At 38.1% G+C, this 22,365-nt stretch overlaps 1 protein-coding gene across 3 annotated transcripts in view; it reads right to left on the reverse strand.

Annotated features, from left to right (window-relative positions):
* The window catches only part of ITCH (itchy E3 ubiquitin protein ligase), a 130,578-nt gene that overhangs the window by 104,806 nt on the left and 3,407 nt on the right, over nt 1-22,365 (reverse strand). For 2 of the 3 annotated variants that reach the window (XM_080812829.1, XM_080812830.1), the window contains exon 2: nt 21,373-21,449. The gene's annotated coding sequence lies outside the window, so the exon portion shown is untranslated. The remainder of the gene's footprint in view (nt 1-21,372; nt 21,450-22,365) is intronic. The other variant, XM_080812831.1, reaches the window with a different exon arrangement.

Below are 22,365 nucleotides of genomic sequence, written 5' to 3' on the forward strand. Positions count from 1 at the left end.
AAAAAGCATCCCTTCTTGATTAAAACTCTTCACAGTATAGGGATCGAGGGTACATACCTCAATATCATCAAAGCCATCTATGAAAAACCCACACTAAATATCATTCCCCATGGAGAAAAACTGAGAGCTTTCCCCCTAAGGTCAGGAACATAGCAGGGATGCCCACTATCACCACTGCTATTCAACATAGTACTAGAAGTCCTAGCTTCAGCAATCAGACAAAAATAAATAAAAGGCATCCAAATCAGCAAAGAAGTCAAACTCTCACTCTTTGCAGATGGTATGGTACTTTTTGTGGAAAACCCAGAAGACTCCACCCCCAAAACTGCTAGAACTCATACAAGAATTCAATAAAATGGCAGGATATAAAATCAATGCACAGAAATCGGTTGCCTTTCTATACACCAACAGCAAGACAGAAGAAAGAGAAATTAAGGAGTCAACCCCACTTACAATCACACCCAAAACCATAAGATACCTAGGAATAAATCTAACCAAAGAGGCAAAGAACGTGTACTCAGAAAACTATAAAATACTCATGGAAGAAACTGAGGAAGACACCAAAAAAATGGAAAAAAGTTTCATGCTCATGGACTGGAAGAACAAATATTGTGAAATGTCTTTGCTACCTAGAGCAATCTACAGGTTTAATGCAATCCCTATCAAAATACCATCAACATTTTTCAAATAAATCCAAATAATCCTAGAATTTGTATGGAACCAGAAAAGACCCTGAAAGGCCAGAGGAATGTTGAAAAAGAAAACCAAAGCTAGTGGCATCACAATTCTGGACTTGAAGCTCTATTACAAAGCTATAATCACCAAGCAGTATGGTACTGGCACCAAAAAAGACACATAGATCAATGGAACAGAATAGAGAGCCCAGAAATGGACTCTAAACTCTATGGTCAACTAATCTTCAACAAAGCAGGAAAGAATGTCCAATGGAAAAAAGACAGCCTCTTCAACAAATGGTGTTAGGAAAACTGGACAGCCACATGTAGAAGAAACTGACCATTTCCTTATACCACACACAAAACCAGACTCAAAATGGATGAAAGACCTAATGGTGAGACAAGAATCCATCAAAATCCTTGAGAACACAGGCAGCAACCTCTTCCACCTCAGCCACAGCAATTTTCTCCCAGGAACATCACCAAAGGCAAGAGAAACAAGAACAAAAATGAACTATTGGGACGTCATCAAGATCAAAAGCTTTTGCACAGCAAAGGAAACAGGCAACAAAACCAAAAGACAACCAACAAAATGGGGGGAAGGTATTTGCAAATGACATATCAGATAAAGGGCTAGTATCCACAATCTATAAAGAACTTATCAAACTCAACACCCAAAGAACAAATAATCCAATCAAGAAATGGGCAGAAGACAGAACAGACATTTCTGCAAAGACATCCAAATGGCCAACAGACACATGAAAAAGTGCTCAAGATCACTCGGCATCAGGGAAATACAAATCAAACGCACAGTGAGATACCACCTCACACCAGTCAGAATGGCTAAAATTAACAAGTCAGGAAACAACAGGTGTTGGCGAGGATGTGGAGAAAGGGGAACCCTCCTACACTACTGGTGGGAATGCAAGCTGGTGCAGCCACTCTGGAAAAGTTGAAAATAAAGCTACCCTATGACCCAGCAATTGCATCACGAGGTATTTACCAAAACGATACAAATGTAGTGATCCGAAGGGGCACACACACCCGAATGTTTCTAACAGCGATGTCCACCAATTGCCAAACTATGGTAAGAGCTTCGATGTCCATCAACACATGAATGGATAAAGAAAATGTTATACACACACACACACACACACACACACACACACACACACACACACGATGGAATATTACGCAGACATCAAAAAAAACCCTGCCATTTGCAACGACGTGGATGGAACTAAAGGGTATTATGCTAAGTGAAATAAGTCAGAGAAAGATAATACCATATGATCTCATCAATATGAGGAATTTGAGAAACAAGACAGAGGTTCATAGGGGAAGGGAGGGAAAAATGAATCCAAACAAAACCAGAGAAGCAGACAAACCATAAAAGACTCAATCTGAGGAAACAAACTGAGGGTTGCTGGAGTGGAGAGGAGTAGGAGGGATGGAGTCCCTAGGTGTCCATTGACACTGGGGAGGGTATGTGCTATGATGAGTGCTGTGAATTCTCTTAAGACTGATGTATCACAACTGTACCCTTGAAACAAATAATACATTATATGTTAATAATAAAAAGAAAAATTAAGCGGTTATAAATTCAAATTAGAGTATTATAACTTTAGGACTTTAAATGTAATCCCCATGGTAACCACAAAAGAAAACAGTTAACAGAATATACACAAAAGGAAATAAGAAGACAATGGAAATGTTTCACTATCAATTAAACACAATGACCATAATGAAGGAAATGAATGATAAAAAAGCTCTAATACATATGGAAAACAAAGAGTAAAATGAGGAAGTCCCTCTTTACCAGTAATTAGTTTACATGAAAATGGGCTGAACTCTTCAATCAGAAGATGAAATTGGCAGAATGGATTAAAAACATTATCTGATCATATGCTGTCTATAGGAGACTCATTCTAGATCCAAAGACACAAATAGGCTAAAAGTAAAAGGATGGAAAAAGATATTCTAAGTAAACTATAAATAGTAACCAAGAGACCGCTGAGGTAAGTCTACTAAAGTCACACAAAACAGACTTTTTAAAAAAGATTTTATTTATTTATTTGAGAGAGAGAGAGAGAAAAGTGTATGAGCGGGGGGAAGGGCAGAGGAAGAGAGAGAAGCATACTCCCCAAAGAGCAAGAAGCCTTATGCGGTACCCGATTCCAGGACTCCAGGACCATGACCTGAGCCACAGGCTGACATTTAACTGAATGAGTCACCCAGGCACCTCCAAAACGACTTTAAATCAAAAAAAGTTGTGAGAGCCAGGCTGGCTCAGTCAGGGGAGCTTGAGACACTTGATCTCAGGGTTGTAAATTTGAGCCCTGCGTTAGGTATAGAGATTAAATTAAAAAATACACAAATAGAACTTTTTTAAAAAAAGGTTATAAGACAAAAGATGTTATGATATTAATAAAACGCCCAAAACAGCAGGAATATACAGTAATTTATAAACATTTACACAATTATAAAAATTTAGTAGTAACAGACCATCAAAATAAATGAAGCAAAAACTAACAGGTTTGAAGGTAGAAATAAACATTTCTCAGCATATTGAAAGGATTATATATGAGTGGGTTTATTCGTGGCATTCAAGGATGGTTCAACATACAAAAATTAATCAATGTAATACACCATATTAAAAGAATGAACGGAAAAAATCACAATCATCTCAATTGACAGAGAAAAAACACCTGACAAAATTTAACACCCTTTTATGATAAAAACATTCAACAAAGTAGGAACAGAAAGGAACCACCTCAGTTCATTAATAAAGGCGATATATGAAAAACGCACACTTACATCATATTCAATGGTGAAAGAATGAAAGCTTCTTCTTGAAGACCAGGAATAAAGCAAGGATGCCCACTTTTACCACTTCCATTCAACACAATCCTGGAAGCCCGAACCAAAGCAATCAGGCAAGAAAAAGAAATCAAAAGCACCCAAATAGGAAAGGAAGAGTAAAATTCTGTTTGAAGATATGATCTTATATATAGAAAACCCTAGAGATTCCACACACAGAAAAATTGTTAGAACTAATAAATTCTGCAAACTAGCAAGATACAGAAATCAACACATAAAAACCTGCTGTATTTCTGTTCATTAACAATCAACAATCCCAACAGGAAATTAAGAAGACAAATCTATTTATAAAATCAGTAGGTTAAGCATCTGCCTTCCATTCAGGTCATGATCCCAGGGTCCTGGAATTAAGCCCCAGTCAGCCCCACTCTGCTCAGTGGGGAGCCTGCTTCTCCCTCTCCCTGCCCTACCCCTACTCCTCTTTTTTCTCTCTCTCCCAAATGTACAAAACCTTAAAAAACAAAACAAAAACAAACAGTAAGACACTTATGAATTAACCAGTGAAGTAAAAGACTTGTAACACTGAAAACTGTAAAACACTGCTGAAAGAAATTAAAAGACACAAATAAATGGAAAGACATCTTGTGCTTATGGATTAGAAGTCTTCATATTAAGATATTAATACTACCCAAAGCAGTCCACAGATTCAATGTAACCCCTACCAAAAAAACCAAGGGCGTAAAAACAAACAAACAAATAAACAAACAAAAAACAATGACGTTCCTTGCAGAAACAGAAAATCCATCCTAAAATTCATATACAATCTCCAGAGACCTTGAATAGCCAAAATAATCTTGAAAAAGAACAAAGAGGATTTATATTTCCTGATTTCAAAATTTAGTACAAAGCTGCAATAATCAAAACATTGTGGTGCTAGCATAAAGACATACAAACTTATTCCACTGGACTAGAATAAAGAGCCCCAAAATAAACTCTTACAGATAAAGTAAAATGATTCCTGCCAAGGGTGCCAAGACCATTCATTGGGGAAAGGACAGTCTTTTCAACAAATGGTGCTGGGAAAACCAAATCTCCACTTGCAAAAGAATAAAGTTGGACCCTTACCTAACACCATTTACAAAAATTAAAAATGGATCAAAGACCTAAATGTTAAGACCTAAAAATATAAAACTCTTGAAGAGGAAAATAGGACAAATGCTTCACAACATGGATTTGGCAATGAGTCCAATGACACCAAAGGTATAGGCAACAAAAGAAAAAAATAGATAAATTGGACTTCACAAAAATTTCAAACTTTAGTGCAAAAGAAACTATCAACAGAATGAAAAGGCAACCTACAAAATAGGAGAAAATATCTGAAATCATTCATCTAAAGGATTAATATCCAGAATATCCAAAGAACTAAAACTCAACAACAAAAACTTAATTCAAAAATGGACAAAGTGTTTGAACAGACGTTTCTCCAAAGAATGGCCAGTAAGCACACAAAAAGACACTTAACACCATTAATCATTAGGGAAATCCAAATCAAAACCACAATGAAATACCAACTCACACCCATCAGGAGGGCTACTATCAAAAAACCCGAGATATTAACAAATGTTGCCAAAGATGTGGAGAAATTAACCCTGTGTACCAATGCTGGGAATATAAAAGGATATAGCTGCTGTGGGAAACAGTATGCTGGCTCCTCAAAAACGTAAAAATAGAATTACCGTAAGATCCAATAATCCCACTTCCTGCTATATACCCAAAAGAATTCAAAGTAAGTTCTCGAAGAGGTGTTTATACACACAAGTTCATAGCAGCATTATTCACAATAGCTAAAATGTGGAAGTAATCCACGTATCCATCAATGAATGAATGGATAAACAAAATGTGATCTATACATACAATGGAATAATATTAGGAAGGAAATTCTGACACATGCTGTAAGATGGATAGACTTGGAGGACATTATGATAAGTGAAGTAAGCCAGCCAGAAAAAGATGACTCCACTTATACGAGATACCCAGAGCAATCATAATCAGAGACCAAAAGTACAGCAATAGTTACCAAGGGCTCAGGGGAGGAGGGGATGTGGAGTTGTTGTTCAATGGCATAGAGTTTCAATTTTGCAAGACAAGAAGTTCTAGAGATGGATGGTGGTGATGACTGCACAATGATATGAATGTAGTGAGTACCACTGAACCACAGACTTAAAAATGGTTATGATGGGGGGGCGCCTGGGTGGCTCAGCGAGTTAAAGCCTCTGCCTTCAGCTCAGGTCATGATCCCAGGGTCCTGGGATCAAGCCCCACATGGGGCTCTCTGCTCAGCAGGGAGCCTGCTTCCCTTCCTCTCTCTCTGCCTGCCTCTCTCCTTACTTGTGATCTCTGTCAAATAAATAATTTTTTTTTAAAAATGGTTATGATGGGGATGCATAGGTGGCTCAGTCGGTTAAGCTTGGTTTCAGCTCAAGTCATGATCTCCAGGTCCTGAAATCAAGCCCTGCAACTTACTTTCTTATGGTCCAGCAAAATCAAAAGTATCTATCTAGAGAGAGAAAGTAAATGTGACAAGATGCTATTAACTGGTCAATCTAGGCCAAGTGCTTAGAAGTATTCACTATACTATTCTTCTGACTTTTCTGTAGCTTAGATTTTTTTCAAAGTAACTTTTTTTTTTAAAAGAATAATATAGGGGCACCTGGGTGGCTCAGTGGGTTAAAGCCTCTGCCTTCAGCTCAGGTCATGATCTCAGGGTCCTGGGATGGAACCCCGCATCGGGCTCTCTGCTCAGCAGGGAGCCTGCTTCCCCTTCTCTCTTTGCCTGCCTCTCTGCCTACTTGTGATCTCTCTGTCAAACGAATAAATAAAATCTTTAAAAAAAAAAAAAAAAAAAGAAGAGTACCCCATCACAATGAGATACCTGACACTCCTATCAGAATGGCTACAACAAGAAAATACTGACAATAACAAGTGTCTGACAAGGATGCAAACATCCTTATATATTTGTGGAATACAAAATGGTAAAGTCGATATGGAAAATGGTAAAGTCAGTATGGAAAATCTTTTGCCTACTTCTTATAAATTTCAACACATTTATCATACAACCCAACAATCCCATTTCTAGGTATTTACCTTAGAGCAGAGTTCTTAACCGGAGGTGATTCTGCACTATGCGACTTTTTTTTTTTTTTTTAAAAAACAACTGGCACAAGGTGCAGGTGGCTACTGTTATCTAATGGGTAGAAGAAGCAAGGGATGCTGCTAAACATCCTACTGAGCTCTCCACAACAAAGAATTAATTTTCCAGCCCAACATGTCATAGTACCAAGATTAAGAAACCCTGCCTAAAGAAATAAAAGCAACATTCACCTAAAAGCTATACAGAAATGTTAATAGCACCTCTGCTCATAACTACCAAAAATGTCAAACAACCCCAAATCCCTCAACAGATAAACTAATAAACTGTGGTGCAACAAAAAGAAACAAACTACTGATACATGAAACAACCTGGAAGTATCTGGAACACATCATGCTCAGTGAAACCCAGTCTCAAAAAGTTACGTAAGTTAAAAAAAAAAGTTACATATGTATTATTCCGCTTATGGTGACAATCTCCAAAAGACAAAACAACAGAGATAGGTAACAAATCCATGGCTGTTAAGTGTAGAGGGTGGGTAGGACTACAAAATGCAGTACAAGGGAGATTTCTGGTATGATGGAACAATTTTATATCCTCATTATGGTGTTACAAAAATCTGTACATGTGTTAAAATTCATACAACTGTACACCAAAAGAAAAAGCCAATTTTACTCTATGATTTTTTTTAAGTAGCATTAAAAACATTTTAAAAACCACATTTTAAAAAAAGAGGATTTATTTTAGAGAGTGTGTGGGGGGAGGGGCAGAGGAAAGAGAATCTCCAGCAGACACCTCGCTGAGCACAGAGCATGAGGGGGGGCTTGATCCCACTACCCCGGGATCATGACCTGAGCCGTAACTGAGTTAGACACTTAAACAACTGAAACACCCAGGTACCTCCCAAAACCACACTGTTTTAAAAAGGCTACATCCCCTATGTGCTATGCTGAATAGTGTCTCCCCAAAATTCATGTCCACCTGAAATCTCAGAATGTGACCTTATTTGGTCTTATAGGATCTTTGTAGATGTAATCATTATGATAAGATCATACTGGATTAGGGTGGGCCCTAGTTCAATGACTCCTAGTTCAATGTGTCCTTATAGAAAATGTGGACACATAGGCATGCAGAGTAAAGCTGATATGAAAACACATAGGGAGAATGCCACACAAAGACAGAGGCAGAAAGAAATGCAAGGATGGCCAGCAACCACCAGAAGCTATGAGAGAGGCATGGCACAGATTCTCCTTCTGAGATGTTCAACCCTACTGACACCTTATTTTGGTCTTTTAAACTCCAATACTGTGACAGAATAAGGTTCAGCTGTTTTAAACTAACCAGTATGTGGCAACTTGTTACAGCAGTTCTAGGAAAATTATATATCCTATGACTCGATTTATATGACATTCTGGAAAAGGCAAAACTATTGGGACAGAAAACACATCAGTACTTCCTAGGGGACAGAGCTAGGGAGAAATGTATGACCACAAAGGAACAAAACTGTCAAAATTCAAAGACCTGTACACTAGAAAAGGATGAATTTTACTATGTCCAAGTTACATCTCAATAAACTTAACTGCAGGGGCACCTGAGTGGCTCAGTCAGTTAAGCATCTGCCAGGTCAGGTCACATACCAGGGTCCTGGGATCCAGCCCTGTGTCAGGCTCCTTGCTCAGTGGGGAGCATGCCTCTCCCTCTCCCTCTGCCTGCCTGTGTTCTCTCTCCCTCTGTGTCAAATAATAAATAAAATCTTTTAAAAACAAAAATTAAAAAACCCTTAAAAAAAATTCCCGATGTGAATGACCCCCCCCCAAATCCTAATCTAGTTTGTACAATAAAAGAAAAAAAAAATTGACTCTAGCTCTCCTGTGCATCTTAGGGAGGTCTCTCCAGGACCCATCTATCCTTTCTAGTACCACCCTTCCACCTCCATATCTCACTGCTGCATTAACTTGTCTTTTCTAACGTCCCTTTCATTTTATAATCTATCCTTTTGCCTCCTCTTCCTCTTCCTAACACTCAATTTTTAAAGCAATTTCAAAACTTTGCTTCCAGGGGCACCTGGGTGGCTCAGTGTGTTAGGCTTCTGTCTTCGGCTCGGGTCATGATCTTGGGGTCCTGGGATCGAGCCCTGCATGGGGCTCTCTGTTCAGTGGGGAGCCTGCTTCCCTCTCTTTCTGCCTGCCTCTCTGCCTACTTGTGATCTCTCTCTCTGTCAAATAAATAAATGGAATATTGAAAAAAAAAAAAACCAAACTTTGCTTCCACCTACAGTTTTAAAATTCATTAAGATATAGAGACGTGGGGCACCTGGGTGGCTCAGCTGGTTGAGCACCCAACTCTTGATTACGGCTCAAGTCATGATCTCAGGGTCCTGGCATCAAGCCCCATGTGGGTTCCATGCTCAGCCCAGAGGCTGCTTGAGGATTCTCTCTTTCCCTTTCCCTCAGCCCCTCCTCCCACTCACGTGCTCTCACTTACTCACTCTAAAAATACATTTTTTTAAAAAAAGCTACAGAGACGAGATGGATGCCTCTGTTTGAATTTCCTATTAAAAATAACAGGGAAGGCGCACCTGGGTGGATCAGTTGTTAAGTGGCTGCCTTCGGCTCAGGTCATGATCCCAGGGTCCTGGCACTGAACGCCGAATCAGGCTCCCTGCTCAGCAGGAAGCCTGCTTCTCCCTCTCTAACTCCTCTTGCTTATGTTCCCTCTCTCGCTGTCTATCAAATAATAAATAAAAATCTTTAAAAATAATAATAATAATAACAGGGATGCCTGGGTGGCTCAGCTGGTTAAGCATCTGCCTTTGGCTCAGGTCATGATCCCAGGACCCTGAGGTTCCACATCCGGTACCCCGCTCAGTAGGGATCCTGCTTCTTCCTCTCCTTCTGCCTGCCACCCCTGTGGCTTGTGCTCTATCACTCTTTATGACAAATAAATAAAAACTTTTTAAAAAAATAAAAAATAAAAATAAAATACAGACTTACTTTTTACATCATTTAAAAAAAAAAACCTTTCATCATCAAGTACAATGGAGTCTCTATCTTTGCCTGGTAAACCACTGTGACTTGAACCACTGAAGATATCAGTTTGAATCTAAGTTATAGTACAATATTAATATAATCTATTACCTATTAGTCTATAAGTTACAAAGAAACTTAAAATAGGGTCAATTCTTAAAACTTTATATTGTTTATTTTGAGTAATGTTTACTATCACACCAGAAAAATGTGACGGAATGTCTAATGCAGAAAGGAGGTGCTAAAATACTGCCATAGGTAAAAACTAACCTTAACATCTTCCTGAAAGGCAACAGAAATAAAAATGTGGAAAGAAAAAGACACATTTCACAAGATTATTTCAGTTATATCTTGTCCCACAAGCAACAAACAGCAAACTACACTTCTAGCCTTATTTTAAAACATTATCTTATTTATAGAAAAATTATTAGTTAGGACATTATGAAATTTGCTTGGTTTATTTTCAGAAATAACACAGCCAACATAATCTGTTATTTTTGTAGGCCACCATCTATTTTGACCTAGAAAACTTTTCAATAACTTAATATGGGTCTATAATTCTTAAAAGAAGCCATCAAAAAGACATTTCAGAAAACACACTATGGGTGTGCCTGAGTGGCTCAGTGGGTTGAGGCCTCTGCCTTCAGCTCAGGCCATGATCCCAGAGTCCTGGGATCGAGCCCCGCATTGGGCTCTCTGCTCAGTGGGGAGCCTGCCTCCCCCACTATCTCTGCTTGCCTCTCTGCCTACTTGTGATCTCTGTTTGTCAAATAAATAAATAAAATCTTAAAAAAAGAAAAAAGAAAACACACTATGGGCAACTGGGTGGATCAGTCAGTTAAGTGTCCGACTCTTAATTTCAGCTCAGGTCTGATCTCAGGGTTGTGAGACTGAGTCCCCCACTGAGCCCTGCATACTTGGGCTCTGCACTAGGTGTGGAGCCTGCGTTAAGATTCTCTTTCTCTCTCCGCCCTCAAACCCCCCCACCTCGCTCTTTCAAAAAAACCAAAAACAAACCCCAAAAAACCACACTAAACTGGTAAAGAGAAAAACTGCTTGTCAAAGCACAAGTACATTGCTCAAAGAGCTAAAGTACACAGTGGTATTCAGAGAACTAAAACCTAAGGAAGTCAAACTCTCAAACAGCCTTACTATACAATACAGAAGTGGGACACCTGGGTGGCTCAGTCGGTAGAGTGTCTGACTCTTGATTTCAGCTCAGGTCATGATCTGAGGGTTGTGAGATCTAGCTGAGTTGGGGGTCCACACTCAGTGGGGAGTCTGCTTGAGATTCTCGCCCTCTCCTCCTGCCCCTCCCCCCTCAAATAAATACATCTTTAAAAAAATAAATAAAATAAAATACAGAAGCATACACAGTAACTGTCAATACTGAGTGGTCTCCTTTGAACAATGCCACTCAACCATGTTCTTAAACCACCACTCAAGTAAAATGGCTATGTCTAAAAGGATCGGTTTTTAAGTCTGTATTTATTCACCAGCCACTACTGTGAAGAACAGACCCTCAATCCAGATGGAAGTAGAACCATGAAGGTGATAATGGTTCTTGTGTATGCCACCAGGAGCCACACTACCCAGCCAGGCTGAAAACTAGATCCTACTCTCTCCAGTCATAGTAGCAGAGTAAACTAGATGGAACAACCTTTAGACCCCATTCTCTACTAATGATGGTGAGAGAACTTAACTTGATGTAGGAGTTGGAGGTATTATCAGAGGGGATAAGAGTCCTTTGGGTTGGGGTAGAAGATAAATACTCATTTCCATAACATTCTCAATAAAATGAGAGAAAATGGAACTCAAACCCGCTGATGATGGGGAAAAACTGCTTTCTTATTGACTAGAGAAAGTTACCTTAACAGAAAGGTAGGGCAGAGACCATTCTCCCTCTCAAAAGTGATACCTTGGCTCTGAACATCATGTAAATAATCTCAGATCATTGAAAGCTCCTTTCCCATTTTCCAACCAAATCTATGCGTGTGGATCTAAAGCATATGCATAAAAAGACAATTATCTTATTCAAAGAGAAAAACAGAAAGTTGTAACTTTCAAGGTTCAAGAGTATGGCAACAGAATTTAAGGAAACTGGCATTAAAATCAAACTTTTAGTATTCATTTGCTGGTTTGAACTCTGTACCCACTACTTCAAATGGCAATTTTCTCCCTGTTCTCCCAAACAGCTAACAAACATTTTAATATTAACTATTACAAGCTATTTCCTGGTTTTGACTATTTACTGCTAGTTTTTAAATGATATGATATGCCACAATAAATATAACTACCATTGTGCTACAATAAGTATCGCTCTCTTTTGCAAACAATGCTTGTGTAAAATTATACAACCTAATTACGTATAAAGTTGAACTCCCTGGCTCCCAAGAAACTAGTTTCTGACTATCTCTTAATACCTATAGATTGTCCTCAAAATACAAAATCTTGATAGCCACCATCCCCATCCTTCCAACAAACCTTTCTCAGATCATTTCTGAACATAATTTTAAGAACTCTCAAGTAAATTAGATATCAATATTAATGAGTCACTGAGTAACATGTATGTATACTTTACAAATTTATATTTTTATTAAAAGGAGCCAAAAGCCATTATTATTCAGACTGTATTAAAAACCCAGAAAAAAATCAAAGAGAATCATTTACAACCAGGAGCCCCAAATATTTGTGGCAGGAGAGGAGGAGAGAGACAAATTACCACTTACCCATTAGGAAACAAATAGGATTATGAAAGCAGGGCCAATTCTATATTCCAATATGGGTCTATAGATTTTCACCTTAATATTCTATTCCAAGACTACCTTTTCTACTTCGAAACCAAAAAGGCACTGAATAAAAATATTATCGCAAAGAAGTCAAAATACACAAACATCTTATTTGTTCTTATAGGTAAACAAACTGAAATCCAGAAAAGTTAAATGGGTTGCCCAGTTAGGCAAAGATTTCTTATATATGACAAAAGTACTACTCATAAAAGAAAAAACTGAGAAAAAAGCCTCATCAAAATTAGGAACTTCTAATTTTCAAAAGACATTATGAAGAAAATGAAAAAAAAAAAAAAAAAGACAACCAAAGGCCTAGGAGAATGTATTTGTAAAATGCATATCTAATAGAAGACTTATATCCAGAATTTACAAAGAATTCTTACAACTTAATAATAACCCAATCAAAATGGATTGTCCAAGGTCAGAACAAAAGATGTGGCCAAAAGAGAGATCTCTATCTAGCCTTGCTCAACATCAATTTCATGATTTAAAAAACCATGGCTCCTTAAAGGAAACAAAAAAGACAACAGGAAAACAAAGAAACAAGAGGGGAGGGAGATGGGGGGATGGGATAACTGGATGATAGACATTAAGGAGGGCATGTGATGTAATAAGCAATGAGTATTAATAAGACTGATAAACCACTGACCTCTACCTCTGAAACCAGTAATAGACTATATGTTAATTAGCTGAATTTAAATTTTAAAAAATATACTTATGTCATTGCTATACTTGAATTTAAAATTTTTAAAATTTAAAATTTTTTAAATTATTTTTTGCTATACTTGAATTTAAAATTTAAAATTTTTTAAATTATTAACACATATATTGAGTCTCGGATCACTCCTAATCCCCTCTTGCCTAAAGCAAAAACAAAAAAACCCTAATAAATAGCACCCTCAAAATAAGAAATTCCAAATCATTACACAAGAAAAAGTTAAATAAGAAGTGAATCACCGAGAGGCACCTGACTGACTGAGTTGGTAGAGCATGAGACTTTTAATCTCAGGGCTGTGAGTGCAAGCCCCACATTGAGTATACAGATAACTGAGGGGGAAAAGAAAAGTTAATCACTGAAATGATTAAAAAAGATTTTCTTCCTTCGGAATCACAAAAAGTAAAATCCTTCTTTAGATACCTCAGGCTGACTTGTATTTTCCTAGATAAACATTAATAGCAAGCTTCTCAGAGAAAAATAAAATTTCTTTTAAGACCTTACATTTTCCTTCTCTAAAATGCAATCTAAATGACACACACACTTCTTTCCCTAAAAACATAATCTTTCATAAATGTCTACCCAACCAGGGGGCGCCTGGGTGGCTCAGCTGATTAACATGATCTCAGGGTTCCAGGATGTTGCCCTGTGTTGGGCTCCCCACTCAGGGGGAAGCCTGCTTGTGGATTCTCTCTCTCCCTCTCTCTCTGCCTCTCCTCCGTGCTTACCTGATCTCTCTCTCTCAAATAAATCTTTAAAAAAAAAAAAGTTTACCCCACCAAGTAAATGTTTAAAAGAGAACAGGGAACTCCAAAACTTGAGAAAAATGTAATGAAGGTCTTGCCCCAACCAACATTTACCTTCCCAGAAAGCCCTACTTTTAACCTTTTATCATCAAACATTTATTGAGGGACTATCCATTGGAGAGAATGATTCTAGCTGCTCTTCAACAATAGGAAAGGAGAAGAGCAGTAGACTAAGAAGCAGAAAAGATATGGGCAGAAGCCTACAAAATAATTAGGACACCAAATACCAAACAACCCTCATTTTAAAATGGGAAAGGACTTGAGCAGACATTTCTCAAAAAATATACTAATAGCCAATAACTGCATGAAAAGACATTCAGTATCACTGATCATTAGAGAAATGCAAATCAAAACTATAATGAGATACCAACTTACTCACTGGGATGATTACTTTAAAAAAAAAAAAAAGCCAACACAGCAAGTAACAAATGGTATATGTGTGGAAAACTGGAATTCTTGTGCACTGCTGGTGAGAATGTAAAATGGTATAGCTGTTGTTGAACAATATGGTGGTTCCTCAAAAAATTACACACAGAATTACCATCTGATCCAGAAATTCCATTTCTGGTAATATACCTAAAAATACTAAAAGAAGGGACTCAAATAGTCATTTGTGCACCCACATTCATAGCATTATTATTCACAAAAGGTGAAAGAAAGCTAACTGTCCACCAACAGAGGAATGAATAAACAAAATGTGGTGTACACATAAAATTGAGTATTAGTCAGCCTTAAAAAGGAATGAAATCCTGACACATGCTACACCAATGAACCCTGAAGACATTATGCAAAGTGAAACAAGCCAACATAAATGACAAATACTGTATGATTCCACTTACATTACTTAACAGTCAAATTCTACACAGAGAAAAAAATAGCATAGTGGTTATAAGGGGTTAAGGGAAAGAAAATGGTGAGTTATTTTTCAGTGGGTGCTGAGTTTCAGTTTGGGATGATGAAAAATTCGAGATGTGCACAATGGTAATGGCTGCACAACAAAGTGAATATACTTTTTAAAAAGATTTTATTTATTTATTTGCCAGAGAGCACAAGCAGGGGGAGCAGCAGGCAGAGGGAGAAGCAGACTCCCTGCTGAGCAAGGGGCCTGACCTGAGGCTTGATCCCAGTTAGGTTTCCGGCATCATGACCTGAGCCAAAAGCAGATGCTGAACTGACTGAGCCACCCAGGCATCCCAAAGTGAATGTACTTAAACTGAACACTTAAAAAATGTTTCCAAAAGTCAGTTTTACATCATGTGTATTTAACCACAAAGAGAAAAAAACAAAGGGGCACCTGGGTGGCCCAATGGGTTAAGCCACTGCCTTCGGCTTGGGTCATGATCCCAGAGTCCTGGATCTAGCCCCACCCACATGGGGCTCCCTACTCAGCAGGGGACCTGCTTCTCCCTCTCCTGTTCCCCCTGCCTGTGCTCTCCTGCTCTCTGTCAAATAAACAAATAACATCTTTAAAAAAAAGAAACAAAAAAATAATCAGAACAGATAAGTTAATCATTTTCATTGTCCCTCAGAGATGAAAACATCAACTGATAAGAGTAAAATCAACTAACTGTACTGACTGAACATAAGAACTCCAACTCCATTCCCTCCTGAAACACAAGCAAAATGAAATAAAGTCAAAACAGAGACAAAGGGCAAGGAGATGACAGCAGATAAATGTCAGCAACATTCTAGACAATGAAAAGCAGTAGTAACTAGGTTCTGCACATTTCAATTCACATATAGCATATTGTTTTTAATTAAGACCTGTAGTAGGTATCTTTCCTCCAAAAAATTCAAGAACAGAAAAAGATAATTTGGGATTTCCTCTTAACTACTAACTTTCCACAGAAACAAATGCAGCTAATCCCTCTCTCGTGTTCCTTACCTTCCTACTTCCAAAACAGATCTATAATTAAATGAACCACCTGAAAATCCCTTTCAATATACAGAACAAACGAATTCCAAAAACTAGGTTAGACCATGCTTTAAAAAAAAAAAAAAAAAATCCCTTCTCCATTAAATGAGATTTAGATTTAGTTCAAATCTATTTAACCCTATTGCTGCATCTCTCTGACGGGCCCCAATTTTTTGTACTTTTCAGAAGCTCAGTTCAGTACTTTTATTCATCAGTGAGGGAAATATTACTGCACCTCAACTATTCTTAATACGCAGGCTATACCTAACATACTACTCAGCTTACTTATCAAAAAGACTACTTACAATAACTACACTTGGCATTTTAGCCAAGAATAAGAAATAACTTCCCTGTATATGTCAAAATTCTCAAGAGGAACTATAAAATAAATCCTGGTAAAAATAAAATCCTAGGGGCGCCTGGGTGGCTCAGTGGGTTAAAGCCTCTGCCTTCGGCTCAGGTCATGATTCCAGGGTCCTGGGATCAAGCCCCACATAAGGCTCTCTGCTCAGCAGGGAGCCTGCTTCCCCCTCCCCCCCTCCGCCTGCCTACTTGTGATCTCTCTCTCTCTCTCTCTCTCTCTCTGTGTCAAATGAATAAATAAAATCTTTAAAAAAAAAAAAATAAATAAAATAAAATAAAATAAAATCCTAAAAATCACTTTTTCAAGTCACACAGAATAAACACATTCCACCTTTCTACAACGTTTATCACTTTCTTTAAACATTCTAAATCATGAATTAATTATTGTGTCAAGCTTCTGCAGCAAAATTCTACATCTTTTCCATGAGAAAACTGCCAGTGTTTCCAAACTTTGGTAAGTACAAAAATTCCACATATAAAGTCTAATGAAACTTGTCAGAGGTTATCTGATATCACCAAAAATCCAAAACTAGAAATGTGATAAACAGCTGAACTACTTTATTTCCTCTTTTTTCTATTCTCTTTGTGCAAGCTGGGAAATCATAAGACTATGTATACGATCCATAATTAAGCTGGGATGAAGAGAGTGATAAAGCAAGATCCACAACACGAAAAAGGAGAGAGAATAGTATTATTCTCACATACCCCAGTTTTTACAAAAGAACGACTAGGGGAAAAGCTTCAAAAATTGGCTATCTTTATCTACTGCAGGGTTCCACTGTCACAGAGTGACCCATATATATGCTTTTGTCTCTTATACAAGCTTTTGTCCCTTCCTTTCCATTCCCACTACCACCTACCTCCCTAGCCTGTTCTTCCAGCCTCCAGAAGCTACCAACCCTAGTAAATACTGCAGGCCTCGGTATTATCTAATAAATCGCCACAAAATACCATTTTTTCTGTCAGCCAATGGGACTTAAGTTATCCCAAAACAAGAAGGCTGGTCTCTTAACTTTCAAACTTTCTTCTATTACCAGGCCCATTAAACCCTCTTGAAACTAATCTAAACTCCAACTAATCTATTCCCTGTACTACCACCATCTCAAGTCCATTCCTGCCTCCATACCTTTGGCAATTTTGAATGTCTTAAATAACATCCCTCCCTCCTCTCTGCCTTAATAATTATCCTGCGTACCTCTCATTCAGCCCTAGACTGCTCTGAGGTATTGCCTGAACAGTTTTAAATCTTTATGTGTGTCAGGACTTTCTTCCCGGAAGGCAGGGAACATGGGTTATGATGCAAAAAGTCAAGCTTCAGAACAGAGGTTGCAAAGTGGCAACCCACAAGACAAATCCTTCCCACAGTGGTGATTTGCTTGGCCCACAGCGTTTATGATTTCAAAAGTTGTCAACATTTTAAAATAAAGATTTCTCGGGGCGCCTGGGTGGCTCAGTGGGTTAAAGCTTCTGCCTTTGGCTCAGGTCATGGTCTCAGGGTCCTGGGATCGAGCCCCACATCGGGCTGTCTGCTCCGCGGGGAGCCTGCTTCCTCCTCTCTCTCTCTGCCTGCCTCTCTGCCTACTTGTGATCTCTGTCAAATAAATAAAAAATCTTTAAAAAAAAAATAAAAAATAAAAAAATAAAGATTTCTCACAAAATCTGGATTCCCAGCTTCTGTTTAGAAAAAAGTTAAGATGTTCGGCCCACACTTGGTCCTATACTCCCCACTAGATCAACAGTGAGGCAACACTGAATTATATATTTTTTAATGGTTAAAATGGTCAATTTTACCTTTAATTTTTTTAAAAAAGTAAGCCAAAGCCACTTAACAACTGCCCCATTAGAGGAACACGAATTCCCTGGTTCACTTAAGTCTCAATTTGATCTTTACTATTTAAAACGTTCCATTCAGGGGCACCTGGGTGACTCAGTGGGTTAGGCCTCTGCCTTCAGCTCAGGTCATGATCTCAGGGTCCTGGGATCGAGCCCTGAGATGAGCTCTCTGCTCAGCGGGGGCCTGCTTCCCCCTCCCTGCCTGCCTGCCTCTCTGCGTACTTGTAATCTATCTATCTCTCTCTCTCTCTCTCTCTCTGTCAAATAAATAAATAAAATCTTAAATAAATAAATAAAATGTTCCATTCAAATTTACAATGCTCACCCTAGATAAGCTTATTTAATGAATTAAAGAATTGAGATAATAATTTTAAGATAAGGTCGATGGTAATGATGATAATAAAAAAAACAGTAACAGCAATGAACACTTCGTACTTATTCAGCCAACTATTGTTCAAGCAAAAATACATTATCTTATTTAATCCACACAACAACCCTATGGATATATGCAATTTCTAGTCCCAATTTATGGATGAGGAACTTGACCAAGGTTATACTCCCAGTACACAGTAGAGCCAAAAGTCAAAACCAGACTATGATTCCTTTAGATTGGCATCCTCTCCTCTGTGACCAACTGAACTAATTCCTTGAAACAAAGAATCAAGGCTAAATTTTAGATCTCCCTCTTTCTCTGAATGATTAAGAAGCAAACCAAAGTGCACCAGTGCACCTACACATGCTATCCAGACAGCATTTGGATTTTTTCCTTACCCTGAAAGAAAAATTTCTGTCGTTGACAGAGAAAACAATACAGATCCAATAAAATATTACACATTTTCTCAGAAAGTATGTTATTTAACATTTCTGGATTGAGGGAAGCTCAATATGCAGATGAATTCTTAGTTTAAAACTATGAAGTGATGATACAGTACAAAACTTCTTTCCTGGGACAGAAATGTAAATTTGTTAGGGTAAGTAGTTCCCAGACATGAAAAAAAGCCTGCAAGTTTCTTGAGGTCTGGGACTTTTTTTTCATCATGAGTCCCTGCAATACCTAGCACAGAGCAGCACTTAGCATATATTCATTTATGTTAAAAGAACCAAGAAATCTAAAGCTTCTACCTTAAATTGCAATGCAATGTAATCCTTATTATAGCACTTATCACCCTGCTTTTTACAAAAATTACTGGTGAGCACGTCTGTTTTCCTGACAAAACCACAAAATCCTTTAGATAGGGGTTTTATATTTACCTATTGGGACCTAGCACAATAGGAGCTCAATAAATACTTGTTGAATATTACAAACTTAACATTTCTATACTCGGGTTTTCTATAAATCTCTCTTTCTGCCAATGTTTAAAGTAGAACTTAAAATACAATGGCTTCTCACTTATAAGGTAATGAATATTATGAAGTTCTACTATATTTCTAATACAAATCTTATATTGTGGAATCAACAAAATCCTGAAAAATTAGTGAGAGAACATAAAGCACAAAGTATAATCAAAGAGTGAGCTAGAAGAAAACAGAGAGATCATCATGTTTGATACCTTTAACATACACGTGAGGAAACAGAGGCCCAGAGAGATTTAAGTGAACTGCCCAAGATTTCAGAAGTAAGCAACAAGAAATATCAAGGCTAGAACCCAGGTTTCCTGGAATGTCATCCTAGTTTTCTTTCCACAAAGAACTACTCTGTGAGTTCAGGATGTAGTGGATACTTTTAGAAATATTTTAAAGATACTTGGTATGGGGGCACATGGGTGGCTCAGTAGGTAAACTGTCTGCCTTCATCTCAGGTCATAACCCCAGCGTACTGGGATCAAGCCCCACATCATGCTCCCTGCTCAGTGGGGAACCTGCTTCTCCCTCTCCCTCTGCTGCTCCCCCTGCTTGTGCTCTCTTCCTCTCTCTCTGTGTCAAATAAATAAAATCTTAAAAAAAAAAAAAAAAGATACTTGGTATGAAGAATGATCTTTCCCAGCACATAACTTTTTGTGAGGTATTATATCACCATTAAAGAAATGAAAGCTGCCTTGTTCCTTAACTGCAAATAACACCATTTCCTTTTCCCCTTCTTTTTTTGTTCTATGTATTTTTCATTTTCATGTATTTCCTTTCATTATTTTTTGAGAATTCTTCTTCTTACTACATCTTATTTATCTACTTTCCCTCTTAGCCACTTCCCACTATCTCCTTCCTTTCCCTCCATAATTATAAAAAAAAGAACAGAGTAAGCACACATTTGATTACAGCAATGGCCTGGGACACCATAACAAGCAAATCATAGTCTTGGTCTCTAAGCATTTATAGGGTAATTATTGAACAAAAATATAAACTAAATGCAAAGGGTCACGTAGAGGTATGAATAATAAATACTGACATTTACAGTGAGGACAGGAATCTAAGTATGGAATCTAGGACATTATGTGAAGGTAGTAATGACAATGACAACGAAGAGTTGCAAGGTTAAAATCAGTAAAAGGGACCACTCTCTACAGTATTCAGCTTTCTAACCTACCAACTCATTAGTTCTACTTCATTCACTCCTTACTCTCTTCTTGAGTTTTTCCTGCTCTACTTTTTTCTCTTATTCAGTAGAGTATTCCTTTTCTCTCTCCCAATCCTTTAAAGTCAATCTGTCCCGTCCTCATGTTTTCCTTCTCAGTATTACTCCCAACTTCTCCTACCTTATAGACCTAGATAATGTCTTAAGTTGTGAATTCATTTTTTTCTAAAGCTTTAGTATGTATTATTTTATTTGATCCTCACAACAATGTCAGGAAGGCAGGTAGGAATCAATACATCTATTTTACAGATATATAAACTGAGACCAGTCAAGATTAAATAACTGGCCAAAAGTCACAGTTTGTCAGTGGGAAAATCAAATCAGACCTTTCTTTCCAAATTCTCTTTCTCCATTGCATGTTGCCTTCTTTTTACTTCTTAACTTTTTAATCATAACGCACATATCTGGACAAGTATACAGAGATAAATGTTTATGAAACAGCACAAGTGGGAAAAATGTGTGTATGTCCAAGAAAAACAAAAACAGAAAAGTCAGAAGACCAAAAGTAAGAGCAAAGTGTGGCCCACAAGCTAATCCTTATAGAGGAGACTATGAGTTTCAAATCCAAGTGGGAAATGCCTATCTCAACCAATTGATGTAGTCAGCATCAACACCCTCTTTCCCCATACATCCCCACACCAGTTATATCACCAGAGCTCTCACCCTCTGCACCATTCCTGTCTCCCAATCTCTTTCACAGGCCTGCCACCATACCTGAAGTTCTCACCGTTCGAGTCACTTCTTTGGGTTAAGGCGTTGTCTCCAGAAGACCGCTGTTAAATGCATGTTACCTGAGAGGGGAAGGAGGGTCCATTAACACATTATTCTTATAGTTAAACACATCAGATTAGCAATGATCTTGGGAATTTGACAGCACAATGGCTTTTTAAGTTTCATGGGATAAGGGTACCTGGCTGGCTCGTCAGTAGAGCATGTTAATTCTTGATCTTGAGGTCATGAGTTCAAGAACCACGTTGGACAGAGAGATTACTTCTAAAAGTTAATAAAATAAATGTAAAAGTTTCATGGGATAGATAATTTGGGGAGGCACAGATAATTTTTGATGGGGCAGGCAGGATAAGAAGGTGAGTCATGAAAAATGACTCCTACAGAGTATGGGGTGATGCCCACTTGGGTATGATGGCTACATGGCAAAATGAAGATGGCCATAAAACACACACTCTATGTACTGGGGTCACTATAAGAATGGTCCCTGCAACCTGGGAGGCTCCTAAGGATAGGAAAAGAAAAAGCACTTCAAGGATCAGAGTACAGTCAGTTCTGAAAAGAAAAAAGCTGAGGTGGCAGCAGTTTTCCAAGGACAGTACACTGCTAGACTGAAGGAGGAACAGCTCCTGGTTAATGACTACTAGTTGTGAAGCTATTTCCAACGCAACATTTTTAGCTGAGGGCCGACCTACCAACCAGATAATGCTGCAATTCAATTCTATGCGCGCGCGCGCGCGCACACACACCCCCCCCCACTAATTTATATTAACTCAAAACCAGTATCATGTACAGCTACAAAAATCAACATGCCTTTACTAAGAGCTTATTATGAGCCTAGAATTTGGTGAGGTGCTACAAATACAGGAAAAAAATAACTTTATACACTTTGCCTTAACTCATATAAATAAAACCAATCCCCAAAACCCAAAATTGAGAGAGGGGTGAGGAACAAGGAAGTGGGGGGCGGGGCCACAAGCA

The sequence above is a fragment of the Martes martes genome (assembly GCF_963455335.1).
Source record: "Martes martes genome assembly, chromosome: 9".
Lineage (NCBI taxonomy): Eukaryota > Metazoa > Chordata > Mammalia > Carnivora > Mustelidae > Martes > Martes martes.